General features: G+C 42.7%; 1 protein-coding gene across 6 annotated transcripts in view; it reads left to right on the top strand.

Annotated features, from left to right (window-relative positions):
• Positions 1-26,999, top strand: part of nos1apa (nitric oxide synthase 1 (neuronal) adaptor protein a) — a 381,173-nt gene that overhangs the window by 115,122 nt on the left and 239,052 nt on the right. The window lies entirely within an intron of this gene.

Raw genomic sequence — 26,999 nt, 5'->3', positions numbered from 1 at the left:
ACCAGTTCTCTGCCAAGTGTCCCGAACCATGACCTGCTGTTTTATGCAGGAACCTACAATAGTGCAGCAACTCGACAAGGCCATTACTTTTCCTTGAGGTGCGTTTTGTGTGAAGAATTGTACTGCTAAAGGCAGCGTGTATTCTACAGCTGCGCTGTGAAAATTTCCAAAGAATTTTGGCTTACAAATAAAACGAGAACTTTATTTCTTATTCAACATTCTCCTGATGGCCACTGAATCACGAGGACTCTTGTGTGCCAAGTACCAAGATGTAAACGAACCCAATTAGGCCTGGGACACGGCTAGGTGACAGCAACTTGGAAGCATTTGCTGATGGCAGGTTTAGAACGATTCCAGAGAAGTGACGTGCGAACGTGCACACCATGCGCAATGGGTCCACCATTGCCCGGAGTCCCCTTGCTCCTTACACTGGTTCTATGAGGACAGGAGCTACCAGATATCCAACAGCAATCTCCCCAGTACATGCTTCTCGCGGACGAAGCTTGCACATGCGCATGTTCAAGATTTTCTTCATTTTTTTTTCTTTCTTTTCCGCCAGAACTCAATTTACCATTTTAATTCTAACAGAATTGCTGGCCATCCAGGGGGTGCTCTACGTTATCTCCACGGTTCAGTGGGTGACTTCCTGAGGTGACTCTCGGGCACCCCAGTCTTGCGGGTGTCGCCCTGCAGGTGTTGTGGAGCGGTTTTCACATGCACGAGCTTGTATGTGCTATATGTTGTACGTTGACTGTTTAGTTGCTGGCTTCACTTCCCCAGATGACCTGGTGCACTTTGTACAGGGCAGCAACCTCAAAAGTGGGCTTCACAGGGCTGAATCGTAGTATGGTACAGCACAGAAGGAGGCCATTCGGCCTATTGTGCCTGTGCCGGCTCTTTTGAAAGAGCTATCCAATTCGTCCCGCTCCTTCTCCATAGCCCTGCAGATTTTTCCCCTTCAAGTATTTATCCAATTCCCTTTTGAAAGATACTATTGAATCTGCTTCCACCACCCTTTCAAATGTAAGGAATCTTACAACACCAGGTTATAGTCCAACAATTTTATTTTAAAATCACAAGCTTTCGGAGCTTTCCTCCTTCGTCAGGTGAGTGAGTGACTACTCACCTGTTGGACTATAACCTGGTGTTGTAAGATTCCTTACATTTGTCCACCCCAGTCCATCACCGGCATCTCCACATCATGACCACCCTTTCAGGCAGCACATTCCAGATCATAATTCACTGGGCAAAATCTTTTTTCCTCGTGTCACCTCTGGCTCTTTTGCCAATTACTTTAAATCTGTGTGTCCTCTGGTTACCGACCCTTCTGCCACAGGAAACAGTTTCTCCTTATTTACTCTTATCAAAAACCATTCATGAGTTTGAGCACCTCTATCAAATCTCCTCATAACCGTCTCTGCTCCAAGGAGAACAACCCCAGCTTCTATCGCGCTTCAGCCGCACAGCCTGCTGGGAGCCAAAGAAAATGGCTGCTTGTGAAAGAATGCCCTTTGTGTTTATTTTGCTGCTGGGGGAAGGGTTCCATAAACCACCTCTTTTAGTGCTGCGTTCTACTTCCAGTCACAGCGATTTTGCAACGTTTACTGCATTTGCTGAGTCTTTTCTTTCACATTTACTGAACCCTTATTTTCAGACCCCCTTCTCCCTCCCACACAGTGTATAAATTAATGACATTCGGCAGATGTTTCGAAGCTAAAAATAAAGTTGCTCATTTTCCTTCCAAATCTCTTTTTTTTTACGACGTCTCAGCATCAAGATGCTATGCTTCATGCGAGAAGCTGATTGTGATGCGCTTTAACATCTGTGGCGGTCTGTCAGAGGTACGCAGGTAAACAATTGAGTTTGACATCCCATCTCTTGGTAGGATGTCTCACCCAGCAGGAAGGTCTAGGGTGGCAGAGCGATAGCCTCGAGTGCCTTCTGCTACTGTCACTTGGACTCTAACATGAGGCAAAGCCGCTCCGTTCATATCCTTGCCCGTTGCGTTGCTTCAGTCAGCTTATAGTAGTAAAAAAAGGGTAAAGTGCTGCAAAATACTTTGAGGCTGAAATTCCTTGATCACGCCCTGTCAAGTATGGCAGAGCAGGAATCCCAGTGCGCCACTGGCCTCCACTCTTGGCCCTGCAGGAGTATCCGGGGTCTGAGTGAGGTCAGTTCATTTTAATAAATCCGCTGGTATGGGCACATCTTGGGTGCCCACTTGAGAAGTGGGGGCCAGGAAGATAACGTGGCACTTTGCAGCTGCTGGTGGGGAGGGAGGGGGAGGGGGGAAGTGGGGACCAAGCTAGCATGCCCGGCAGAAGTTTACACAATGGTTGGAAATCGTCCTGTGCGCCTGCATTGAACTGGAGGCTGGTATCTTTTTGCCAACCAGACTGCTGGGCATGCAGGAGACGGGAGCCTTAGGCAATCCAACGAGGGAATACCATTCTGTTAGCCCCACCTTCCCGAGTGGGAATTCCCCTCTGTTGCTCTTGAGGGGGCAGAGACCCAGTGTTTCCAAGTCTCGCCCAATATAATCCCCTCCCCCAATCCCTTTAATAGTGAAAGTGCACCCTGAGGAAATCTATGAAGCCTTTATTATTGGAATGTCTTGGATTGACTTATCGCTGAAATTACACAAGGCCTGCGAAAGCTTTTTGCAGATATATGTAGAAATGTTTAATATTTAATTGTAATATTTGAATTTAATATCTTGAGGCAATAAATACTTGACATGAGACAACTTGAATGTTTCATGGAGTTGAGGGATGGCTGCGGGACTTGGTTGAAGGGAATGTGATTTGACACCATGGGCTCAATTTTAAAATGAAAGCCTGTGAGTATTTACAGAAAGACTTATTAAAATGTTTTACATTAATGTTTGCAATTAAATAGTTCATATTAAATAAACATAGTATTTCAGACAAAATCTTACATATAGGAACACTATAATTAAAGCTCTTCAATCTTCCCGACTTTAGATTGCAGCTAACCTTACTGATTGGTGTGCCACTTTGGGGGGCGGCTGGGTTGGGGGGCAAAGAAAATCGGAGAAATCCAGAGCGAGCAGGATTCCCGGCTCCAAACCGCTAAAGAACGCCCACGACCCAGAGTCATCTGGTTCCGCATGCCGTTCCCAAACCCGGAAGTCCCACCAGCAATTAAAGCCGGTGGGACGATATTTAAAACAGCAAATGTACCTTATCGAGGTACTTAAGTTGGTTTATTTTTTGCCTTTTGGGCAGTTAAAATGATTTTGAACTTACCTGGGCGGCTATCCCACGGTTTCTGATTCACGCCTGGTTTCACCAGGCCCCTCCGATGTTCATTGTCACTTGCACTCCCCTCCGATGTTCCCCCCCACCCACAACCAATCTTTGACTCTTCCCCCACCACACCCCCCCCCCAATCTCTCTCCCAACGGCTGATGAGGTCTCTCTCTTCCCCTTACTTCTCCCCCCTCCCCGCCCCCCCCCCCCCCCCACCTTGGATGTGCAGCTCCTGTCGGTAGCCAGTCTATCAATCAGGCAGGCAGCCGGGCGCCAAACCCGGAAGAGGCTTTAATTGGCCTCATTAGGGTTGCGATTGCAACCCGCCTACTTCCCTTCTGGGTTTGGCGCCAGCAAATCACTCCCGCCTCACTCTTTTTATTCGTTCACGGGATGTGGGCGTCGCTGGCAAGGCCGGCATTTATTGCCCATCCCTAATTGCCCTTGAGAAGGTGGTGGTGAGCCGCCGCCTTGAACCGCTGCAGTCCGTGTGGTGACGGTTCTCCCACAGTGCTGTTAGGAAGGGAGTTCCAGGATTTTGACCCAGCGACAATGAAGGAACGGCGATATATTTCCAAGTCGGGATGGTGTGTGACTTGGAGGCCTTTTCTTCCCACCGACCTTTTAAAATTGAGCCCCTTCAGTATGTTAATGGCCGTGTTTGCCCTAGGATTATCAGCAGGTATGTCTCAGAACATAAGCGGAGAGTGAGGGCTCAGTCCAGGTGACTTGCCCAAATACAGATCCAGTTGTAACACTCTTCTATATAAGATGACTTGCACTTTCTTTGTGGTGCTGTTCCATACACCATGTGTTGCTGCAATGTTATTTTGCTATCGTAACCTCTTGTGCCTTGGTGAATTGCTGCACTTTATAAATATTTCACTGTGTGACATTACTCCAGTCACACTGCTGCTACTAATGATGCCGCCTTTTATCTCAGCACCAGTGAGGAGTGTGTACGGCTGAGGGAATATTCTTCCTCCCTTGGGGCTAAAAGGGTTAAATTATATGGGTCGGTTGCATAGACTTGGCTTGTATTCCCTTGAGTATAGAAGATAAAGGGGTGATCCAATTGAGGTGTTTAAAGTAGTTGATAAGGTAGATAGAGAGATACTATTTCCTGTGGAAGGAGAGTCCAGAACAAAGGGGCATAACCTTAAAATTAGAGCTGGGCCATTCAGGGTAATGTCAGGAAGCACTTCTTCACACAAAGGGTAGTGGAAATCTGGAACTCTCTTCACCAAAAGGCTGTTGAGGCCGGAGGTCAATTAAAATGTTCAAGACTGAGATTGACAGATTTTTATTAGGCCAGGGTATCAAGGGATACGGATCAAAGGCGGGTAAATGGAGTTGAGATACAGATCAGCCATGATCCAATTAAATGGTGGAACAGGCTCCAGGGCCTATTCCTGTTCCTATGTTTCTAAAAGTCTAATATTCATATTTAAAGACCTTTCTTCTCACTTTTTTTTTGAAAGTTCATTTATGTTAAAAAGCCAGGATGTATTTTGATACTAGATTTCTCACACATAGCTTTTTTTCTCTCTCAGACCATTTAATCAAATTTGGCAATAAATTTTACTTTTTATGTGATACAAAAGTTTTTTTTTTAATTTAGGAATCAATTCCGATCATTAGGAAATTGTAATTGCACCAGTGGCCATGAGAAAAAGAAATCCTATTTATTCACTGTTGGATTTTTAAAAAAGATTTTTAATCTCTACAGTAATTCACTTGAAAAATTTAGCGCCTGTAACCCCTTCTGGGACCAAAGAGAATTGCTGCATTTTTATTTGGTCGATAGGTCCGAAGGATTTGAGATTTGTAAATTGTGCGAGTGGTTTTGACTGTGCAACATTTCGTGTCACATAGTGAAATATTTATAAAGCGCAGCGATGTTTGCAGGAAGAGGATTATGTTTTTAAGAATGTGGTAAGGCTAGACATCTTAATTAAAAGCACTGGTCTTTATTGGTTAGTGAAAGGCCTTGGCCCAGGCTCGTTGCCATGGTGTCAGTAGAGCACTGTGCCAATTTGCTGGGGTTGGTGGATATTTTCAAGTGCAAAAGAGTCAATTCTATCTTCCCATGGGTCTGAGCTAATGGTCTGTAATACACAGGTGTCTGCACTGTGTTGCATACTGTATTGAAAAAGTTCAGGGATAGCAGGACTCTTCAGTGACTCATCAAGCTCCTGTTGCTAAGTATGAACACACAAAGTGAACCCTGCGAGCAGTTGAAATGCTTGTGCAGCTGCCGCCATGAGGTACCCAGCCAGCGAGGGAATGTGTATTACTCGCGAATCGTGTGCTGCTGAAGGGTTGTTGCCTCCCCAAACATGTGGTGATGTAGAAGGCAGATCTACTCATTACATTCATCTGTGGGAGCGTTATTTCTACTGTTGTAAAACCATTCAGTGTGGCCATAATTACACTCAAACATATTCATTTGGTGAGAGGACTCACAAGTTAGCGCTTCAGGTGTGGGCCAATCTTCGGGGTCCCGTTGAAGGGTCCACACTTAAATCCTCAACTTGCTCTCTCCACAGCTGCTGCCTGATCTTCTGAGTGTTTCCATCATTCTCTGTTTTTTGTTTCAGATTTGAAATCTGGTATCTGGGAGAGGGCGTATGAACCACTGGTTTGTTTTAATACTCAACTGTGAGGCTCCACTTGCCTCTCTAGATGTAAGCCAGCTGCAGTATAGCAGAATCCAATACAAAATGGCTGAAGAAAGTGGATATAATATAGTTCAGTGAATGGAGAAAATTTTGAATTGACTTGAATCGTCAGGACTGTGAAAACTGGCTGTGGTAGAGAGGTTGACCACTCTCCAGAGGTTAACTTTTAAGTACAGGTTGTACTGTGTGATTTTTTTTTTGTTTGTTTTCAGTTCCAATGGAGGGTTCCACTGTAAACCCATCTTTCCCTATCGGGAAGATGACTGACCTGTTATTCCAAATCTCCTGTTTCATCTCCACTGAAGCAAATTGCTCATGGTATTTGGGAGAGGGGAGAGAACTGTGAAAATAACACTGATTCTAGTACAGTAAATATAACAGTGACATTGATCAGGGCCAGAGTGGTGGCCTGGGTTTTTATCTGGTTTTTCGCCTCTCCAAGGAGATTGCATGGCTTCTGGGTGGGGCAGGGAGTGTATGTATTGTGATACACAAGGCAGTTGCATAGGACAGGCTGGCTGGACAAGAGGGTCTTCTGTCCCTCGTTGTTCATTATGCTCGTATATTCATTTCAAGTAATCACAGCACATTTTGTACAGTGCAGTTTATTTTGCTATTTGTGTGCTTCTGTTTGGATTATTTTCCTTCCTTGCTCCATTGGTTTAACGGCGGCTGTTTGCAGCTTCTCCAGGAAGAGCCTTTCTGTTCTGACAAATTTCTGTCCAGCAGCTTTGTACTGAAGACATCACCCTTTTGGTGGGTGCATTACATTTTTATAATTTTGTAAGAACCAATTGCTGCCCCTTTAACTGCCACTGCATAAGTGGTTATTTACTGCTGCATTGCTAATTAGCTGCGACACTTTTCAGAGTTAGCTCCAACACCTTTCAGCACGTAGCACAAATTTAGTGCCATCAAACAGGCAGTTAATGTGATTCTGAAGTGTTATTCAACATAGGACAATGAGTGTCTTTGGTAAAAATTCATGTAAAGGTAATCTCTGTGGTAGGTTAATAACAGAATTGATAGCTATTAAAGCACATTCCATGCAGAAAACATAATCAAACCGTTCTGTAAGTGTTTAGTTTGCCAGTCCTAATGATATGTGGTATTTTGGAGATTTAAATTGGGCCATCTATATGCATGCAGTTTTGTAGGTTAACAGTCCAAAATATGCCAATAACATGATCCAGTTCATTTCCAGGATCATGCACCCAAAGGTCATTGAAGTTCACGCAGAAATCTGTGAAAAATGTCCTTGAAGCTGGCGCCAGTTGTGCTCCATTCAGTGCTGGACTTTCCTTATTTATCCACAGACTCCCACATTCAACTGCCGTCTTGAGTGGAGCATCCTGACCGTTGCTGTGGCTATCACTTTGCCTGCTACACCTGAGTGAGTCTGCATCCGTGGGGAGGTGACCAACAACTCCAGCCCATGGCGTCAGGCGCAGAGCAATTGTTTGAGTATGTGTGGCAAGACACAAGAATTGTCACTTTCAAACAAGGACGGAAAACACTGGATACGCTCCCACTGTGCTCTCATTGTGCCTCCTTTTGTTTCATACTCGTATCCCTTTTCCCATTTAACCATCTCCTGTTCTCCGCATAAGCACCTTACAGGTCATTCATTAGATTATCTGGTTATTACCACATTGCTGTTTGTGGGACCTTGCTGTGCGCCAATTGGCTGCTGCGTTTCCTACATTACGACAGTGCCTATGCTTCAAAAAGTACTTCATTGGCTGTAAAGCGCTTTCAGACGACCTGAGGTCATGAATGGCGCTATATAAATGCAAGTTGTTTCTTTTCCTCCTTCCCCTTTCCCTTCTTCTGTTTCTTTTTAAATGCTGTCCATCTGTAATATCTTCCAGTTCCAAAGAAGGGTTGAGCACCTGAAATGCCGACCTGAGTTCTCTCTACAGATGTGGCCAGACTGGCTGAGTGTTCCCAGCATTTTCTGTCTTTGTTTCAGATTTCCAGCATTTTCATTATTCTGTTTATTGGTCACTTTTCAAACAGATTGTTCAGACAGTTGTTTTTTGTGTTGCTTCTGCTGTGGAATCTGTCCCACGGTATAATTTGAGCAGATTCCACAACAACCGCCCTCCCAGCACATCACAGGACTGTGTCGGCAATATAAATGCGCTATAAGGTCCACTATCTGTACAGTAATGGTAGGGCCGAATACACTTTTCAAATAGTATTTCTGAGGGTTGACATCTACAGACGTTTTGTGAAGCCATTGCAGATTATAATTGCACAGTTCATGTAGGAGGAAATACATTGATGCATTCCATTTCTTTCCACGTGCACTTGCCTGTTGCTGGGAGCAATGCAGATTTAGAGGCTGAAGCAGTTGATTTCATCTTGCCTACTCGTCGTCCTGTTGGTTAGGGTTGCTGTTGCTGTCCTGTCTATGGATACAAACATACAAACATATGAATTAAGAGCAGAGTAGGCCATTCGGCCCCCTCGAGCCTGCTCTGCCATTTGATAAGATCATGGCTGATCTGATTGTGACCTCAACCCTACTTTCCTGTCTACCTACTATAACCTTTGACTCCCTTGTTAATCAGGAATCTATCTAACTCAGCCTTAAAAATATTCAATGACCCTGCCTCCACCGCTCTCTGGGGAAGGGAGTTCCATAGACTGACGACCGTCTGAGAGAAAAAATTTCTCCTCATCTCTCTCTTAAATGGGAGACCCTTTATTTTTAAACTGTGGCCCCTAGTTCTAGACTCTCCCACAAGGGGAAACATCCTCTCAGCATCTACCCCTTCCAGTCCCCTCAGGATCTCATATGTTTCAATAAGATCATCTCTCATTCTTCTCAACTCAAATGTATACAGGCCCAACTTGTCCAACCTTTCCTCATCCCAGGAATCAGTCGAATGAACCTTCTCTGAACTGCCTCGAAAGCAATTATGTCCTTTCCTTAAATAAGGAGACCAAAACTGCACACAGTGTTCTAGATGCAGTCTCACCAATGCCCTGTACAACTGTAGCAAAACATCTCTACTTTTATATTCCATTCCCCTTGCAATAAATGACAACATTCCATTTACATTCTTAATCACTTGCTGTATCTGCATACTAACTTTTTGTGATTCATGTACTAGAACACCCAGATCTCTCTGTACCTCAGAGTTCTGCAATCTCTCTCCATTTAAATAATATACTGCTTTTCTATTCCTCCTGCCAAAGTGGACAAGTTCACATTTTCCCACGTTATACTCCATCTGCCAAATTTTTGCCCACTCACTTAACCTGTCTATATCCCTTTGCAGACTCCTTATGTCCTCTTCACAGCTTACTTTCCTACCTACCTTTGCGTCATCAGCAAATTTAGCAACCATACATTTGGTCCCTTCATCCAAGTCATTGATATAGATTGTAAATAGTTGAGGCCCAAGCACTGATCCCTGTGGCACTCCACTCGTTACATCTTGCCAACCTGAAAATGACCCATTTATGCCTACTCTCTGTTTCCTGTTAGCTAACCAATCCTTTATCCATGCTAATATGATACCCCCTACACCATGAGCTCTTATTTTGTGTCGTAGCCTTTGATGTGACACCTTGTCAAAAGCCTTCTGGAAATCCAAGTACACCACATCCACAGGATCCCCTTTATCCACGTTGCTTGTTACTTCCTCAAAGAACTCTAATAAATTAGTCAAACACAATCTCCCTTTCACAAAGCCATGTTGACTCTGCCTGATTGCATTGAGATTTTCTAAGTGCCCTGCTATAACTACCTTAATAATAGATTCTAGCATTTTCCCTACGATGTTAAGCTAACTGCAGTACAAAGGGATCTGGGGGTCCTAGTGCAAGAAAATCAAAAGGTTAGTATGCAGGTGCAGCAGGTGATCAAGAAGGCCAACGGAATGTTGGCTTTTATTGCTAGGGGGATAGAATATAAAAACAGGGAGGTATTGCTGCAGTTATATAAGGTATTGGTGAGACCGCACCTGGAATACTGGATACAGTTTTGGTGTCCATACTTAAGAAAAGACATACTTGCTCTCGAGGCAGTACAAAGAAGGTTCACTCGGTTAATCCTGGGGATGAGGGGGCGGACATATGAGGAGAGGTTGAGTAGATTGGGACTCTACTCATTGGAGTTCAGAAGAATGAGAGGCGATCTTATTGGAACATATAAGATTGTGAAGGGGCTTGATCGGGTGGATGCGGTAAGGATGTTCCCAAGGATGGGTGAAACTAGAACTAGGGGGCATAATCTTAGAATAAGGGGCTGCTCTTTCAAAACTGAGATGAGGAGAAACATCTTCACTCAGAGGGTAGTAGGTCTGTGGAATTTGCTGCCCCAGGAAGCTGTGGAAGCTGCATCATTAAATAAATTTAAAACAGAAATAGACAGTTTCCTAGAAGTAAAGGGAATTAGGGGTTACGGGGAGCGGGCAGGAAATTGGACATGAATTTAGATTTGAGGTTAGGATCAGATCAGCCATGATCTTATTGAATGGCGGAGCAGGCTCGAGGGGCCGATTGGCCTACTCCTGCTCCTATTTCTTATGTTCTTATGTTAACTGGCCTGTGGTTTCCTGCTTTCTTTCTCCCTCCTCTCTTGAATAGAGGAGTTACATTCGCTATTTTCCAATCTGACGGGACCCTTCCAGAATCTAGGGAATTTTGGAAAATTAACACCAATGCATCTACTATCTCTGCAGCCACTTCTTTTAAGACCCTAGGATGAAGTCCGTCAGGACCTAGGGATTTGTCAGCTTTTAGTTCTAATATTTTTTTCAGAACCCTTTCCCTGGTGATTGTAAATGTTTTATGTTCCTCCCTCCCTTTCACTTCTTGATTCACAATTATTTCTGGCGTGTTATCTGTATCCTCTACAGTGAAGACGGACGCAAAATATCTGTTCAATTCATTCGCCATTTCCTTATTCTCCGTTATTAATTCCCCAGACTCGCTCTCTGGAGGACCAACGCTCACTTTACTTTTTTACTTTTTAAATACCTGCAGGAACTCTTACTATCTGTTTTTATATTTCTAGCTAGCTTTCTCTCGTACTCTAATTTCTCCCTCCTTATTATTCTTTTCGTCATTCTTTGCTGTTTTTTTATATTCTGTCCAATCTTCTGACCCGCCACTAATCTTCGTGGAATTGTATGCTTTTTCTTTCAATTTGATACTATCTTTAAATTCCTTAGTTAACCACAGATGGTACGTCCTTCCCCTAGAGTCTTTCTTTCTCACTGGAATGTATCTTTGCTGAGTAGTATGAAATATCTCATTAAATGTCTGCCCCTGCATCTCTACTGACATATCCCTTAACCTAATTTCCCAGTTCACTTTAGCCAGCTCTGTCTTCATGCCCTCATAATTGCCCTTATAGAATACAGAAACATAGAAAATAGGAGGAGGTGTAGGCCATTTGGCCCTTCGAGCCTGCTCCGCCATTCAATATGAGCATGGCTGATCCTCTATCTCAATACCATATTCCTGCTCTCTCCCCATACCCCTTAATGCCTTTTGTGTCGAGGAATCTATCTATCTCCTTAAATATATTCAGTGACTTGGCCTTCACAGCCTTCTGTGCTGGAGAATTCCACAGGTTCACCACCCTCTAAGTGAAGACATTTCTCCTCATCTCAGTCCTAAATGTCCTGCCCCATATCCTGAGACTGTGACCCCTCGTTCTGGACACCCCAGCCAGGGGAAACATCCTTCCTGCATCCAATCTGTCTAGCCCTGTCAGAATTTTATATGTTTCAATGAGATCCCCTCTCATTCTTCTAAACTCGAGTGAATACAGGGCGAGTCGACCCAATCTCTCCTCATATGACAGTCCTGCCATCCCAGGGATCAGTCTGGTGAATCTTCGCTGCACTCCCTCTCTGGCGAGTATATCCTTTCTTGGGTAAGGAGACCAAAACTGCACACAATACTCCAGGTGTGGTCTCACCAAGGCCCTGTATAAATGCAGTAAGAATTTTTAAGTTTAAAACAGTAGTCTTAGACTTACTCTTCTCTCCCTCAAACTGAATACGAAATTCAATCATATTGTGATCACTGCTACCTAGAGGCTCCTTTACAATGAGGTCATTAATTAATCCTGTCCCATTACACGTTACCAGATCTAAAATAGCCTGCTTTCTGGTTGGCTCTAGAATGTGCTGCTCTAAGAAACTGTCCCAAAAGCACTCTATGAATTCATCTTCCAGGCTACCTTTGCCAATCAGATTCTTTCAATCTACATGTAGATTAAAATCATCCATGATTATTGCTGTTCCTTTCTCATAAGCCCCCATTATTTCTTCCTGTACACCCTGTCCTACAGTGTGGTTACTGTTAGGCCTATAAACTACTCCCACAGATGACTTCTTGCCTTTACTATTTCTTATCTCTACCAAAACTGATTGTACATCTTGGTCTTTAGAACTAAGGTAATTTCTCTCTATTATACTCATGTCATCCTTAATTAACAGAGCTACCCCTCCACCTTTTCCTAGCTTCCTGTCCTTCCGAAATGTCAAGTACCCTTGAATATTCAGGTTCCAGCCTTTGCCATCTTGCAGCCATGTCTCTATAATGGCTATCAGATCGTACATATTTATTTCAATTTGAGCTGTCAATTCATCCATTTTGTTACGAATGCTACGTGCATTCAGATACAAAGCCTTTAGTGCTGTCTTTTTACTATTTTTGCAATCTCAAGCCTTATCTGCTGGCGCACTCTTAAGTTTGCATGCTCTGTCCCTTCCTGCCACTCTCTGATTATCATTTCCCTTATGCTACCTTGCTTTCCTGCCTCGTCTTCTTTCTTTAATTTCACATCTTCCCTTACTTGATACCTCGCCCCCATTATTTAGTTTAAAGCCTTCTCTACTGCCCTAGTTGTACGATTCGCCAGAACACTGGCCCCAGCACGGTTCAGATGAAGCCCGTCCCTGGATTGATTGCTGTTGCTGTTCAGTCTATGGATGGGTTTCTGTTGCCTTCTCATTCTGTCTATGGATGGGTTTCTGTTGCCGTCTTGTTCTGTCTATCGATGGGTTTCTGTTGCTGTCTCGTTCTGTCTATCGATGGGTTTCTGTTGCCGTCTCGTTCTGTCTGTGGATGGGTTTCTGTTGCCGTCTCGTTCTGTCTATGGATGGGTTTCTGTTGCTGTCTCGTTCTGTCTATCGATGGGTTTCTGTTGCTGTCTCATTCTGTCTATCGATGGGTTTCTGTTGCTGTCTCATTCTGTCTATCGATGGGTTTCTGTTGCTGTCTCATTCTGTCTATGGATGGGTTTCTGTTGCCGTCTCATTCTGTCTATCGATGGGTTTCTGTTGCCGTCTCATTCTGTCTGTGGATGGGTTTCCGTTGCCGTCTCCTTCTGTCTATCGATGGGTTTCTGTTGCCGTCTCGTTCTGTCTATCGATGGGTTTCTGTTGCCGTCTCCTTCTGTCTATCGATGGGTTTCTGTTGCCGTCTCGTTCTGTCTATCGATGGGTTTCTGTTGCTGTCTCGTTCTGTCTATCGATGGGTTTCTGTTGCTGTCTCGTTCTGTCTATCGATGGGTTTCTGTTGCCGTCTCGTTCTGTCTATCGATGGGTTTCTGTTGCCGTCTCATTCTGTCTATCGATGGGTTTCTGTTGCCGTCTCGTTCTGTCTATCGATGGGTTTCTGTTGCTGTCTCGTTCTGTCTATGGATGGGTTTCTGTTGCTGTCTCATTCTATCGATGGGTTTCTGTTGCTGTCTCGTTCTGTCTATGGATGGGTTTCTGTTGCCGTCTCGTTCTGTCTATCGATGGGTTTCTGTTGCCGTCTCATTCTGTCTATCGATGGGTTTCTGTTGCCGTCTCATTCTGTCTATCGATGGGTTTCTGTTGCCGTCTCGTTCTGTCTATCGATGGGTTTCTGTTGCCGTCTCGTTCTGTCTATCGATGGGTTTCTGTTGCCGTCTCGTTCTGTCTATGGATGGGTTTCTGTTGCCGTCTCGTTCTGTCTGTGGATGGGTTTCTGTTGCCGTCTCATTCTGTCTATCGATGGGTTTCTGTTGCTGTCTCGTTCTGTCTATCGATGGGTTTCTGTTGTTGTCTCATTCTGTCTATCGATGGGTTTCTGTTGCCGTCTCGTTCTGTCTATCGATGGGTTTCTGTTGCTGTCTCGTTCTGTCTATCGATGGGTTTCTGTTGCTGTCTCGTTCTGTCTATCGATGGGTTTCTGTTGCTGTCTCATTCTGTCTATCGATGGGTTTCTGTTGCCGTCTCGTTCTGTCTATCGATGGGTTTCTGTTGCTGTCTCGTTCTGTCTATCGATGGGTTTCTGTTGCTGTCTCATTCTATCGATGGGTTTCTGTTGCCGTCTCGTTCTGTCTATGGATGGGTTTCTGTTGCTGTCTCGTTCTGTCTATCGATGGGTTTCTGTTGCCGTCTCGTTCTGTCTATCGATGGGTTTCTGTTGCCGTCTCGTTCTGTCTATCGATGGGTTTCTGTTGCCGTCTCGTTCTGTCTATCGATGGGTTTCTGTTGCCGTCTCGTTCTGTCTATCGATGGGTTTCTGTTGCTGTCTCGTTCTGTCTATCGATGGGTTTCTGTTGCTGTCTCATTCTGTCTATCGATGGGTTTCTGTTGCCGTCTCGTTCTGTCTATCGATGGGTTTCTGTTGCTGTCTCGTTCTGTCTATGGATGGGTTTCTGTTGCTGTCTCATTCTATCGATGGGTATCTGTTGCTGTCTCGTTCTGTCTATGGATGGGTTTCTGTTGCTGTCTCGTTCTGTCTATCGATGGGTTTCTGTTGCCGTCTCGTTCTGTCTATTGATGGGTTTCTGTTGCCGTCTCGTTCTGTCTATCGATGGGTTTCTGTTGCCGTCTCGTTCTGTCTATCGATGGGTTTCTGTTGCTGTCTCATTCTGTCTATCGATGGGTTTCTGTTGCCGTCTCGTTCTGTCTATCGATGGGTTTCTGTTGCCGTCTCATTCTGTCTATCGATGGGTTTCTGTTGCCGTCTCATTCTGTCTATCGATGGGTTTCTGTTGCCGTCTCATTCTGTCTATCGATGGGTTTCTGTTGCCGTCTCATTCTGTCTATCGATGGGTTTCTGTTGCCGTCTCGTTCTGTCTGTGGATGGGTTTCTGTTGCCGTCTCGTTCTGTCTATCGATGGGTTTCTGTTGCCGTCTCGTTCTGTCTGTGGATGGGTTTCTGTTGCCGTCTCATTCTGTCTATCGATGGGTTTCTGTTGCTGTCTCGTTCTGTCTATCGATGGGTTTCTGTTGTTGTCTCATTCTGTCTATCGATGGGTTTCTGTTGCCGTCTCGTTCTGTCTATCGATGGGTTTCTGTTGCTGTCTCGTTCTGTCTATCGATGGGTTTCTGTTGCTGTCTCGTTCTGTCTATCGATGGGTTTCTGTTGCTGTCTCATTCTGTCTATCGATGGGTTTCTGTTGCTGTCTTATTTCCCCTCTTCGGCTGCTCCACTTATTCCGACTGGGAGAAGAGTATGCCTGAGGTCCACGCCCATTCCATGTCATGACAGAGTGAAGCATGGACATTTAATAATGACAATTTAATTTAAATCTAATCCGCAGCTATCACAGTAGTTACTTTATCTCCATTCTCCTCTTCCCTCTCCACTCGCCCTCCAGGCCTGGACTAAAATTCCCTTCTCGTGTTCTGCTCCCCATCTGGCTGCCCAGCTGGAAACTGATGAAATTGGCCCCAACTAGACAAGTGCATTCTGACAGACTGACATTCCATAGGCAGCCCGGCAACTTGAACTCCTGACTTTCTGGTCAGCTGTCAAACTCATTTTTGCATATTAGATGTTTTCTGTGACCTACCTCATAACTAAACTCATGCGCTATAAATACTGCTGTGGAGAATGTTTTGTTCACATCATCTTTTAGTTTCCACTTAGTCCTTGCATCTTTTTCAGTGACCAGGATTTTTTGGGGGGGCTCTTTCTAGATAAATAATTTTCCTCAACACTATTTTCTTTTGGAATCCTTTTTCTTGGTGTTATTCCAGTTAGGTTCAGCATATGTTTTAATGTACAGAGCATGATAAGCAAATCTGAATGAAAATAACTATTTCTGATGCATGTAGAATTATTTTTGAAGTTAACAGACTCCGCTTGGATACTTCAGGGTGGTGGACTTCAGTGGCAGCACACGTAGCAGGGGTTAATTGATCCTTCAATGTGTGTCAGCTGTGGCTCAGTGGTAGCACTCTCGTCTCTGAGTCAGAAGGTCATGGGTTCAAGACCCACTCCAGAGACTTGAGCACAAAATCTACGCTGACACCCCAGTACGGTACTGATGGAGTACTGCACTGTTGGAGGTGTCGTCTTTTCCATCTGCCCTATCAGGTGGGCATAGGAACAGGAGTAGGCCATTCAGCCCCTCGAGCCCACTCCGCCATTTGGTAAGATCATGACTGATCTGTGATCTAACTCCATATACCTGCCTTTGGCCCATATCCCTTAATACCTTTGGTTGGCAAAAAGCTATCTATCTCACATTTAAAATTAGCAATTGAGCTAGTATCAATTGCTGTTTGCGGAAGAGAGTTCCAAACTTCTACCACCCTTTGTGTGTAGAAATGTTTTCTAATCTCACTCCTGAAAGGTTTGGCTCTAATTTTTAGACTGTGCCCCCTACTCCTAGAATCCCCAACCAGCGGAAATAGTTTCTCTCTATCCACCCTGTCTGTTCCCCTTAATATCTTATAAACTTCGATCAGATCACCCCTTAACCTTCTAAACTCTAGAGAATACAACCCCAATTTGTGTAATTTCTCCTCGTAACTTAACCCCTGAAGTCCGGGTATCAGTCACATAAAATATCCCATAGCACTATTTTGAAGAAGAGCAGGGGAGTTCTTCCCTCACCAACATTTATCCCTTAACCATTATCACTAAAAAAGTATAATTATTACATTGCTGTTTGTGGGACCTTGCTGTGTGCAAATTGGCTGCCGCATTTCCTATATTATAACTGTGACTACACTTCAAATAGTACTTAATTGGCTGTAAAGCGCTTTGGGAGATCCTGAGGCTGTGAAAGGTGCTACATAAGTGCAAGTCTTTCTTTTCTTTCAAACTTTTGATGAGACCCAAAGTAGATAGTGAATCAATGGCCCATGGATAGTAGAGGTTTAAAAGGAGTAAATCCTCTTGTTCAGCGTTTTCAGGGAGCCTCTTTTTCTGGAGTAGGCAGATTGTCCGCTCTGGTGGGAACAGTTGCAGAATCTGCAACATTGCAATCCTTTGCCCCCACTCCCCCAGCTCTGGTTTTTACAAATGGTTCCTTAAAAGAGGCTGCTCCATTAAATATCAATGAAATTTGGGGGATGGGTAAATACTTTGAAGGTTTGGTACTTACACCAGAGCTGTGCTCCATGTAATCATTGGCATCCAATAATGTCAGTCAAGAGATCCTTGCAGGCATGGCAACCAATCACTGGAGTGCATCCACTTGACTTTTTAATGCAGTAAATGGGAGAAGACCTCGTTTTAATTTGTAGGAAAAGAAAGAACAAGGATGTGGAACACATCTGTAGTTAAATACTTAAATCTTCAGAGTACTTACCCCGAGAGATAACTTTCCCTTCAAACATTATGTCTCAAGTTACCTCCCTGTCTAACTAGATTGACTGCTTGCTGCCCTGTCTATTGCTGGGGGAGAGGATTAAAACAAATAGCCAGCACTGGGAATTTGTAGAAGTAGAACTGTAAAAATGTACGGGATCACAAGGCAGATCTTCATTTGCATCTTTTCCTGACTTAACTCAATCTCTCGTTCAAAACAAAAAGCAGAGAATAAATGTTGTATTCCCAGTTCAGTTGTAAGTACAGTCAACATCCAGTCAGTGTTTGCTTATTATGGCCACCACATACTTGAAACTAGAGACTGTGTAGATGCAGCGTGGTATATGCCATTAACCCTTTGAGAATTACAGTAGCAATATTGCAGCAATATCAGAGAAAAGGTTTCTGATCTTTTTAAAATTTGAATTCTACTTTATAAAGCTGTAGGGCCCACCACTATTCAGTCTTTTCCACTTGCTGAAGTATAGAAGTCCTCAACAGATTATAGTTAATGAATTGTCTGGTTTCAAAGACATGCCTGTTTTTATTATTTGTCACCCCTCCCATCCAAGTTGATGACTCATGTTGGGATTTAGCTTCACAGGCACCGACTGGGCAGCCATCCACATCTTATCTAAGTGTCCGTTCATAATGGCTGAGCTTGGACAGTGAGCTTTGGTAGGATATTCAACTTTGGACAACATCCAAGTCGAATTGGATCCTGTCCTCACTGCATGTCCACACATGCACTTTCCAGCAGGAGGCCTGGCTAGTGACTACGAGTGGGGAAACACGACTGATTTTCCATTCCCTATCCCAGGAACGTAGGAATTGCAAGACTAAAAAAGACCAAGGTCCATTTAGTTTGCCTTCTACCATCCTGGTAGTCACATGATACAACGATACTGGAGTTATTGACTAATCATAGCAATCAATCTCCATTAATTAGTCTACAACACGAGACAAAACCCCCATTGGTGGAGTACTGAAGCCTATTACTTCAGACTGATATCAGCTAACGCAGCAGAGAAATGGAGCACATCTATTGGGAAGGTACTATAATTTTAAAGTACATGCCTCTTCCCCTAAGTAACCTTGACATTTGAAGGGGAAACATCTCTTAAGGTAACTCACTCCCGTCCATGAACATGGAGGTGATGGCATTGTGTAACCAAGGTAATTGCACCTGGGACTTTCTTGTTCTGAATAGCTCAATTTAATACAGTGAGTTGACAACCAGCCACAGGGGAGCCAAAATGGCTATGCATTACATTTTAATTAACAGTCAGTTTATGATTATGTGCAAGTGCAGGTAGTTAAAGCATAAAGGCCAACAGCATTTAGAATTTTAGGAATAGGGACATCGTGTACAAGAGTGAATGATCCATTTGTAGAAAACATTGTAGTTTGAGTACTGTATGCCGTTTTGATCCCCCCCCCCCATTATAGAAAAGAAGTTAATGCTATGGAACACATGAGAAAAAAATCACCAAGAAACTGCCAAGATTGGGAAGCTATAGTTAAGATAGAGACTTGAGATGTGCTGGGCTACTTTCACTGGAACAGAGAAGGCCAGGAGGAGATTTAATAGTGATTTTCAATTGTGAAGTGTTTTGATAGAGTGAATTGGAAAGACCATTGCCTCTGGTTGGAAAGTCAGTAACGAGGGCTCATCAATTTTGAATTAATACCGAGAGTGAGGAGAGAGGTTAGGAGAAATTCCTTTGAGCAGACAGTTGTTGGAGCATGGAATGTTTTGCCACAAGGAGTGGTTGAAACAGAGAACATTCCATTTTAAAGAGAAAATTGGATAAATACTTGAAGCAGAGCATGACACAGGGCTCTGCAGGGAGCACGCAGAACACTGGGATCAATTTTGGATTGCTCTAGAAAAGGACAGGCACAGATGTAGCGAGCAGGGCCTCCTCCTGAGCCACACACTTCTATGGTTCTATGTTTAGTTTTCAGCTGCGTGTTTACATGCTATTCTCACACTCGGCAGGATTGTGAGATTATCACGGCAGGGTTCACGGTAACAGCAGCTGAGAAAGAGCTACACAGATGGCTTACAAACGAATGAGAAAAGAGCAAGTAAGTCTGGGAGGCATTCCTTCCATCAGAGGAATTTCAACATCATAACTGTAGCTTGTCGAGTGTAACTCGCACAGTTCTATGTGTAGGACCTTGGGTATTGTGTCGACCATTATACCCGGTGTTGATATCAGCTGAGTAATGTGGACTTAGGAGGAGTAACCTGTTGGATGAAGCAAACATTGTGGTAATGCAAAGAAATATGCTTTTGATGTTTATATACATGGCCCTGGGGAAACAGTGATCAAAGACCCGTGACCTCTGGGAGTCTTTACTCCCTATGTATATTGGTCGGTGCCAATGCTGCTCAAAAAGAAAAATCTTAATTCTAAAAGGTAAGTGCAGATGGGTAACCACTCGTGGGTCCCATAAATCTGCGGGTCTCCAAAACTGTGAGGTGTCTGGAGTTCCTTTACTTCATATTGGCTGTCAATGGTGGGAGAACTCTGTGTACTGTCAACAGCATTCTATTGATATTAAATTTCTCAGTTGGACTAATTTCTGTGTTTATATATATTTTTTAATTTGTTCTTGGGTTGTAGGCAACACTGGCAAGGCAGCATTTATTGCCCATCGCTGGTTTCCCTGAGGGCATTGGATCAACCACATAGTGTGGGACTGGAGCCACATGTAGACCAGGCTGAGTAGAGGTGGCAGGCTCCTCTCCCTAAAGGACACTAGTGAACCAATTTTTGTGTGAGTGAGAGTGATTAACTATCTATCTATCTATCTATCTATCTATCTATCTATCTATCTATCTATCTATCTATCTATCTATCTATCTATCTATCTATTTCGGATCTCAGACTAAGTCAGTAGCTCCCTTGTTTTATAAGAACATGAACACTGTGCGTTACGTCGTATAATGTGATATTTTGCTGCTCCCTTTAGGCCCACAAAGTTTAATTGTTCAGTAAAGGGAACCTCAAGCTAGTCCGAGTTTTATTATTTAGTGAGGGAATTGTATAGGGTGACATCAATCAGAATTTCATTACTCTTCAGGCTGTATATTGAACCCAGGATAAAATGTCAGGCTTTCTTTATTTAAATGTGATTGATAAGGTTTTTTTTTAAGTCTTAAGTTGCAGACATTCTGACTGCTGTGTAAATGAGGTATTTTCTGTCAGTGGGAGGGCTTCTCTATACACACATAGGAACAGGAGTAGGCCATTCAGCCCCTTGAGTCTGTTCTACCATTCGATTAGATTACGGCTGATCTGTGTCCTAACTCCTCTTACCTGCCTTTAATCCATATCCCTTGATACCCATAACTAATAAAAAAAAAATCTGTTGACTTCAGTCTTGCAAATTTCAGTTGACCCAGCATCCACAGCCTTTTTGGGGAGGGAATTCCAGATTTCCACTACCCTTTGTGTGAAAAAGTGCTTCCTGATTTTATTCTTAAATGGCCTAGCTCTAATTTTAAGATTGTGCCCCCTCGTTCTGGATGCCCCGACCAAAGGAAGTAGATTCTCTGTGTCTACCCTATCGAATCCTTTTCTAATTTTAAATACCTCAATTAGATCAACCCTCAACCTTCTCAACTCAAGGGAATACAAGCCAAGTTTATGCAACCTGACCTTGTAATTTAACCCTTTAGGGCGTGGTATCATTCTGGTGAATCTGTGCTGTACCCCCTCCCAAGGCCAATATATTCTTCCTGAAGTGCAGTACTAAAAACTAAATGCAGCATAGCTTCTTTCCCTTTTGTAAGGGCCAAGATTCCATTAGCCTTTTTGCACCTGTGCACTAGCTTTTAGTGATTTGCGTACATGGACACCCAAATCCTTTCGCTTCTCCACAGTTCCTAGTCCCTCACTATTAAGATCCGATTTGTCTTTCTTGGATCTAAAGTGGATGACCTCACACTTCCCCACATTGAACTCCATCTGTCATGGTTTTGCCCACTCACTTAATCTGTCTGTGTCCCTTTGTAACTTCCTGCTCTCATCTACACAACTTACTGTGCCTCCAAACTTAGTGTCATCTGCAAACTTGGATTCCTTCATCCAAGTCATTGATATAAATGGTGAAAAGCTGAGGCCCCGGTACAGATCCCCAGGGAACACCACTTGTCACATCCCGCTAATCCGAGTACATTCCCTTTACCCCTACTCTTTGTCTCCATCTCCCAATCAATTACCAACCCACGTCATAAGGATTGAGTGACGGTCTTTTTAAAAAAAAAAATAGTTGGAAGGAATCGGCTGCAGGAAATGTGACAGCAAGTATGATTTGATAGGCAGACTTTACAGTCTATTTTTGTAAATTATAAACAAAGACCCTGTACCTAAAGCCAGCAATTTCTGTTTCTTAATCAACAGCATTGAACTGTTGTTTGAGCATTTCCAATGTCTTTGTTAGTCTGACTAGTTTGGTATCGTCAAAGAATTCATTAGCATTCACATAGAATTACATAGAATGTACAGCACAGAAACAGGCCATTCAGCCCAACAGGTCCATGCCCGTTTTTATGCTCCACACAAGCCTCCTCCCTCCCTATCTCACCCACCCCGTCAGCATATCCTTCTATTCCTTTCTCCCTCGTGCTTATCTAGCTTCCTCTTAAATGCATCTATGTTAATTGCCTCAACTACTCCTTGTGATAGTAAGTTCTACATTCCAACCTCTCTCTTGGTAAAGATGTTTCTCCTGAATTCCCTATTGGATTTATTAGTGACTATCTTATATTTATTGCCTCTAATTCTGGTCTCCCCCACAAGTGGAAACATCTTTTCTACATCTAGCCTTTCACCATCTTAAAGACTTCTATCAGGTCACCCCTCAATCTTCTCTTTAGAGAAAAGAGCCCCAGCCTGCTCAATCTTTCCTGATAGGTATAACCGCTCAGTTCTGGTATCATCCTAGTAAATCCTTTTTGCACCTTCTCTAGTGCCTTTGTATCCTTTTTATAATATGGAGGCTGGAACTGTTCACAGTACTCCAAGTGTGGTCTAACCAAAGTTCTGTACAAGTTTAACATAACTTCTCTGCTTTTCAATTCTATTCCTCTAGAAATGAACACGTGCTTGGTTTGCTTTTTTTATGGCCTTATTAATCTGCGCCACTACTTTTTAGTGATTTTTGTATCTGTACCCCCAGATCCCACTGCTCCTCTACCCCATTTAGACTCTTATTATCCAAGCAGTATGTGGCTCCCTAAATCATCTTGCCAAAATGAATACCTCACACTTATCTATATTGAAATTCATTTGCCAATTAGTCGCCCATTCTGCAAGTTTATTAATGTCTTCCTATATTTTGCCGCAGTCCTCCTCGATATTAACTATACCCCCCCCCCCCCAATTTGGTGTCGTATGCAAATTTTGAAATTGTACTTCCAATTCCCGAGAAAAATCGCTTATGTAAATGGTGAACAACATTGGTCCCAGCACCGATCCTTGTGGAACACCACTTCCCACCTTTTGCCAGTCTGAGTAACTACCTTTAACCCCTACTCTCTGTTTTCTATTTTGTAGCCAGCTTGCTATCCGTTCTGCTACTTGTCCCCTGACTCCACATGCTGACTTTAGTCATGAATCTACTATGTGGCACCTTATCGAAGGCCTTTTGAAAATCTAAATATATTACATCTACTGCATTGCCCTTGTCCACCCTTTCTGTTGCTTCTTCAAAGAATTCAATAAGGTTGGTCAAGTATTGACCTTCCCTTTTGAAATCCGTGCTGACTATTTATTATATTTTCGGTTTCTAAATGTCGTTCTATTACATCTTTGAGTAAGGATTCTATTATCTTTCCTACCACTGATGTTAAACTAATTGGTCTATAGTTCCCTGAACTGGTTCTATCTCCCTTTTTAAATATAGGAATCACATTAGCTGTCCACCAGTCCCTTTTCTAATGAATTTCCCTAACTTCTTTTGACATGCGTGGACGTAACCCATCTGGACCAGGGGATTTTATCCTCTCTAAGTTTGATCAGTTTATCAATTATCTCCTCCCTTTCTATCTTAAATGTCTTTCTATCTTTCTTGATCTTTTCTTCTAATGTCATGCCCACCATGTTAGTCTCTCTGGTAAATACTGAGCCAAAGTAATTATTTAATATTTCTGCTATTATTGTGTGTATCCCTTAGTGGCCCTATCCCTATCCTGATTTTCTTTTGTTATTTATGTGTCTGCAGAATACTTTACTGTTTCTTTATATATTCCTGGATAGTTAAATTTCTTAGTTTCTCTTTGCTTTCCTAATTGTTTTTCTTTTACTTCTTTCCTAACCTTTTCGTATTCCCTTTTGTCATCTTCTCCTTTGTTATCTATGTACTTAGTGTATGCTTTTTTTTCTTTATTCATTCATGATGTGTCATTACTGGCTAGTTTGTTCTTGCTTTTTAGTGGGATATTTTTATCCTGGACTCTCTTGATCACCATTTAAAATGTTTCCCGCTGCTGTTCTATTTCTTTGTTTGTCAGTAAATGTTTCCAGTTTATTTTCCATAGTTCCATTCTCATCAAAATCAGCTTTTTTCCAATTTATTACATTGGTCCTTGTCTTACTTATATCCTTCTTAATCTTTATCTTAAATCTTATTATGTTGTGATCGCTATTGCCTAGATGTTCCCCTAAGCTTACTTCTCTTATCTGTTCTAGTTCATTTCCCATTATTAGATCCAGCAGTGCTTCCTTTCTTGGACTTTTTACATACCGGGTAAGAAAGGAATCCTGCACACATTGTAAAAACTCCATTCCCTGTACCCCTTTACCTACCTCTTCTTGCCAATTTATTTGAGGATAGTTAAAATCACCCATGATTATTATTCTATGTCCTTTACTCATTTCACATATTTGCTTACATATTTCTTCCTCCACCTCCTTTCCCGTATTAGGTGGTCTGTAGTATACCTCTATTAAAGGTGATCGATCCCTTCTTATCTTTTATTTCTTTACATATAGATTCTGTTTCTATCCTTCTGTTAGTTATGTCCCATGTTTCTACTGCCATTATGTTATCTCTATTTAGTACAGCTACTCCACCCTCACTTCCTTCTTCCTTCCCTATCCTTTTTGATTATGTTATAGCCTGCAATATTTAGTTGCCAGTCCTGATCTTTATGTAGCCATGTTTGTTATTCCTACTACCTGGTTTGTCACTACGGATTGTTGCCTCCAGTTCCCCATTTTATTTTGGACGCTATGTACATTGCTGTAAAGGCAGTTTAATTCATCTTTAACAGTTGTTCCTTTTACTTTATTTGTAATAGTCCTTTTATAGTTCTGTTTTATAACTGTATTTGTTCCTTGACTGTTATCTTTATTCCTTACCCCGGTCTGACCTTTACACTCATCTCTTTTATCGTTAAGCTTTTGTTATTGCTACCAGATCCCTCCCCCAATCTAGTTTAAAGCCTTATCCACCGCCCTATTTATTCTTTCCACTAGGAACCTGGTCCCATTCCAGTTCAGGTGGGGCCTGTCCCAGCAGTACTTCTTCCAGTCCCAGTACTGGTGCCAGTATTAACAGGTCTTGAAATACCAACTCATCTGAGAATTCACCTGTTCAGTGTATTTACAAGGCCAGAAAACCCAATGAGCAACTCCTACCCCACACCAAATCTGACTTTTTAAAAGGTAATTTTTTGACGGCCTGAACAAATAAAGCCATTGAACAATCCAGTGAACGGATGTTAAAATAGGAAAAGTGGTTGACAGCAAATTTGCTGGCAAACAACATTGTGCTGTATATCGAGTTGATGAAGGATCTCACCTGTGTGGTCCAGTGTTATAAACGGTCAAGGTAGCTTGTTCTTAGGTCAGAAGTACATGCACAGTTTTTAAAGCTTCAAAAACTGTTCAGTCTCAAAGGGTTAAAGGGGAATTTTCAGAAATGTCTAGCATGTGGGTCATAACTACATTTAGAATTGTGAGCAATTCGATCTGTTCAGTCTTGCTCATTTGCAGTGAGACTCGCAACTTTTGATTCCAAATTGCAGTTGTTTTGACGCATCTTGGTCTTTTAAACTGAAATTACTCTCCACTTTTAAATGGATTCATAAAATTCAGTCAGTTCTGTTAATCGTTTAAATCTCCTTCCCAACATTGCCACAATGTCAACCCGTACAGCTGCCTTCATTTCTATGCGTCTGTCCTAATAAATGTGTTGAGGTTGGAGGAGGAAGTTAATGTGTGATTTCTCTATATATTATTAAGAATTCTTTTCCTATATCAGGTTTTCCTTTGTTATCTGTCCTTCTGAAACCAAGGGGATGGGCTGTGAGGTACTTTGGAATTACTGACTCACGGTGGAATCTGAGTGATAGAAGCTGACTCTCTCATCTCATCTTTGCTTTATAGCGAAACGCCATTGTAATAGGAATTGACTCCACAAAGGGTTCAGTGCCTGCATTTCACATGTTACTTCTGTCTTTCGGATGAGCCATTAAACCGAGGCCCTGTCTTCCCTCTCAGGTGGACGTAATAGATCCTATGGCACTATTGAGCAGGGTAGTTCTTCACGGTTTCCTGGTCAATATTTATCCCTCAACCAACATCACTAAAAAACAGATTATCTTGCCATTATCACATTGATGATTGCGGGACCTTGCTGTGCGCAAATTGGCTACCACATTTCTTACATTACAGCAGTGACTACACTTCAAAAGTACTTCATTGGCTGTAAAGTGCTTTGGGACGTCCAGAGGTGCTGTATATGAAAGATGCTGTATACGTGTAAGTTCTTTCTTTACTTCACTGTGCTGACTTGAAAAGCTTGTTCGTTTAATTGTTATCTACTCTGCATTCATCACAGCAATCCGATGACAATGATCCAAACCTCAAGTGAAGCTTAAAGCACTAAATTTAATGCTGGCTTAAGGGACCGGAACTAATTGATATAATCAGAAATGTAAGGTCTCTTTCTCTGACCGTACCGAGCGAATGAAGATGCTGTCCTGGACCTCACACCTACCAGTGGATGTAAATATTTTGAATAGACACTTTGTATGAGGTGCAGAAGTGGGCTGTCATTAACTACAATTATAACATAAATGATAACCATCTGTTTAGGATCTGGACTAAATCTTGGTGATGTTCTGCCCTAATTATTTGCATGAAATGTGATGGTGCGCTGCTAGGCTCAGTTCTTCAGAGATGAATTAGATGGCCAAGTGTGAAGGTGCTGCTATTTGGGTTATGGCCTGTGTAAATTGTGAACATTTTATCAAAGAACTTCTTCTAATCTGAGGACAAGTGGTTGTTCCTTTGAAACTTCAAAGGGTGATCTTGTTGCCAAATTAATTTTATTCCTTTTTTTAAGTTTTCCATTTCTATTTTATTCTCTTTATAAAGGTTATTAGTCGAAAGCCTTTTATGGTAGGGTGCCTTAGTCGTGGATGTCTTAAGTTCTTGTGCTATAAAATTTCTCACTGCTACTTTTTTTTACT

This window comes from Heptranchias perlo, chromosome 9 (genome assembly GCF_035084215.1).
Source record: "Heptranchias perlo isolate sHepPer1 chromosome 9, sHepPer1.hap1, whole genome shotgun sequence".
Taxonomy (NCBI): Eukaryota; Metazoa; Chordata; class Chondrichthyes; order Hexanchiformes; family Hexanchidae; genus Heptranchias; species Heptranchias perlo.
The sequence above is the reverse complement of the archived record's forward strand: the minus strand, read 5'-3'. Positions and strand labels throughout refer to the sequence as shown.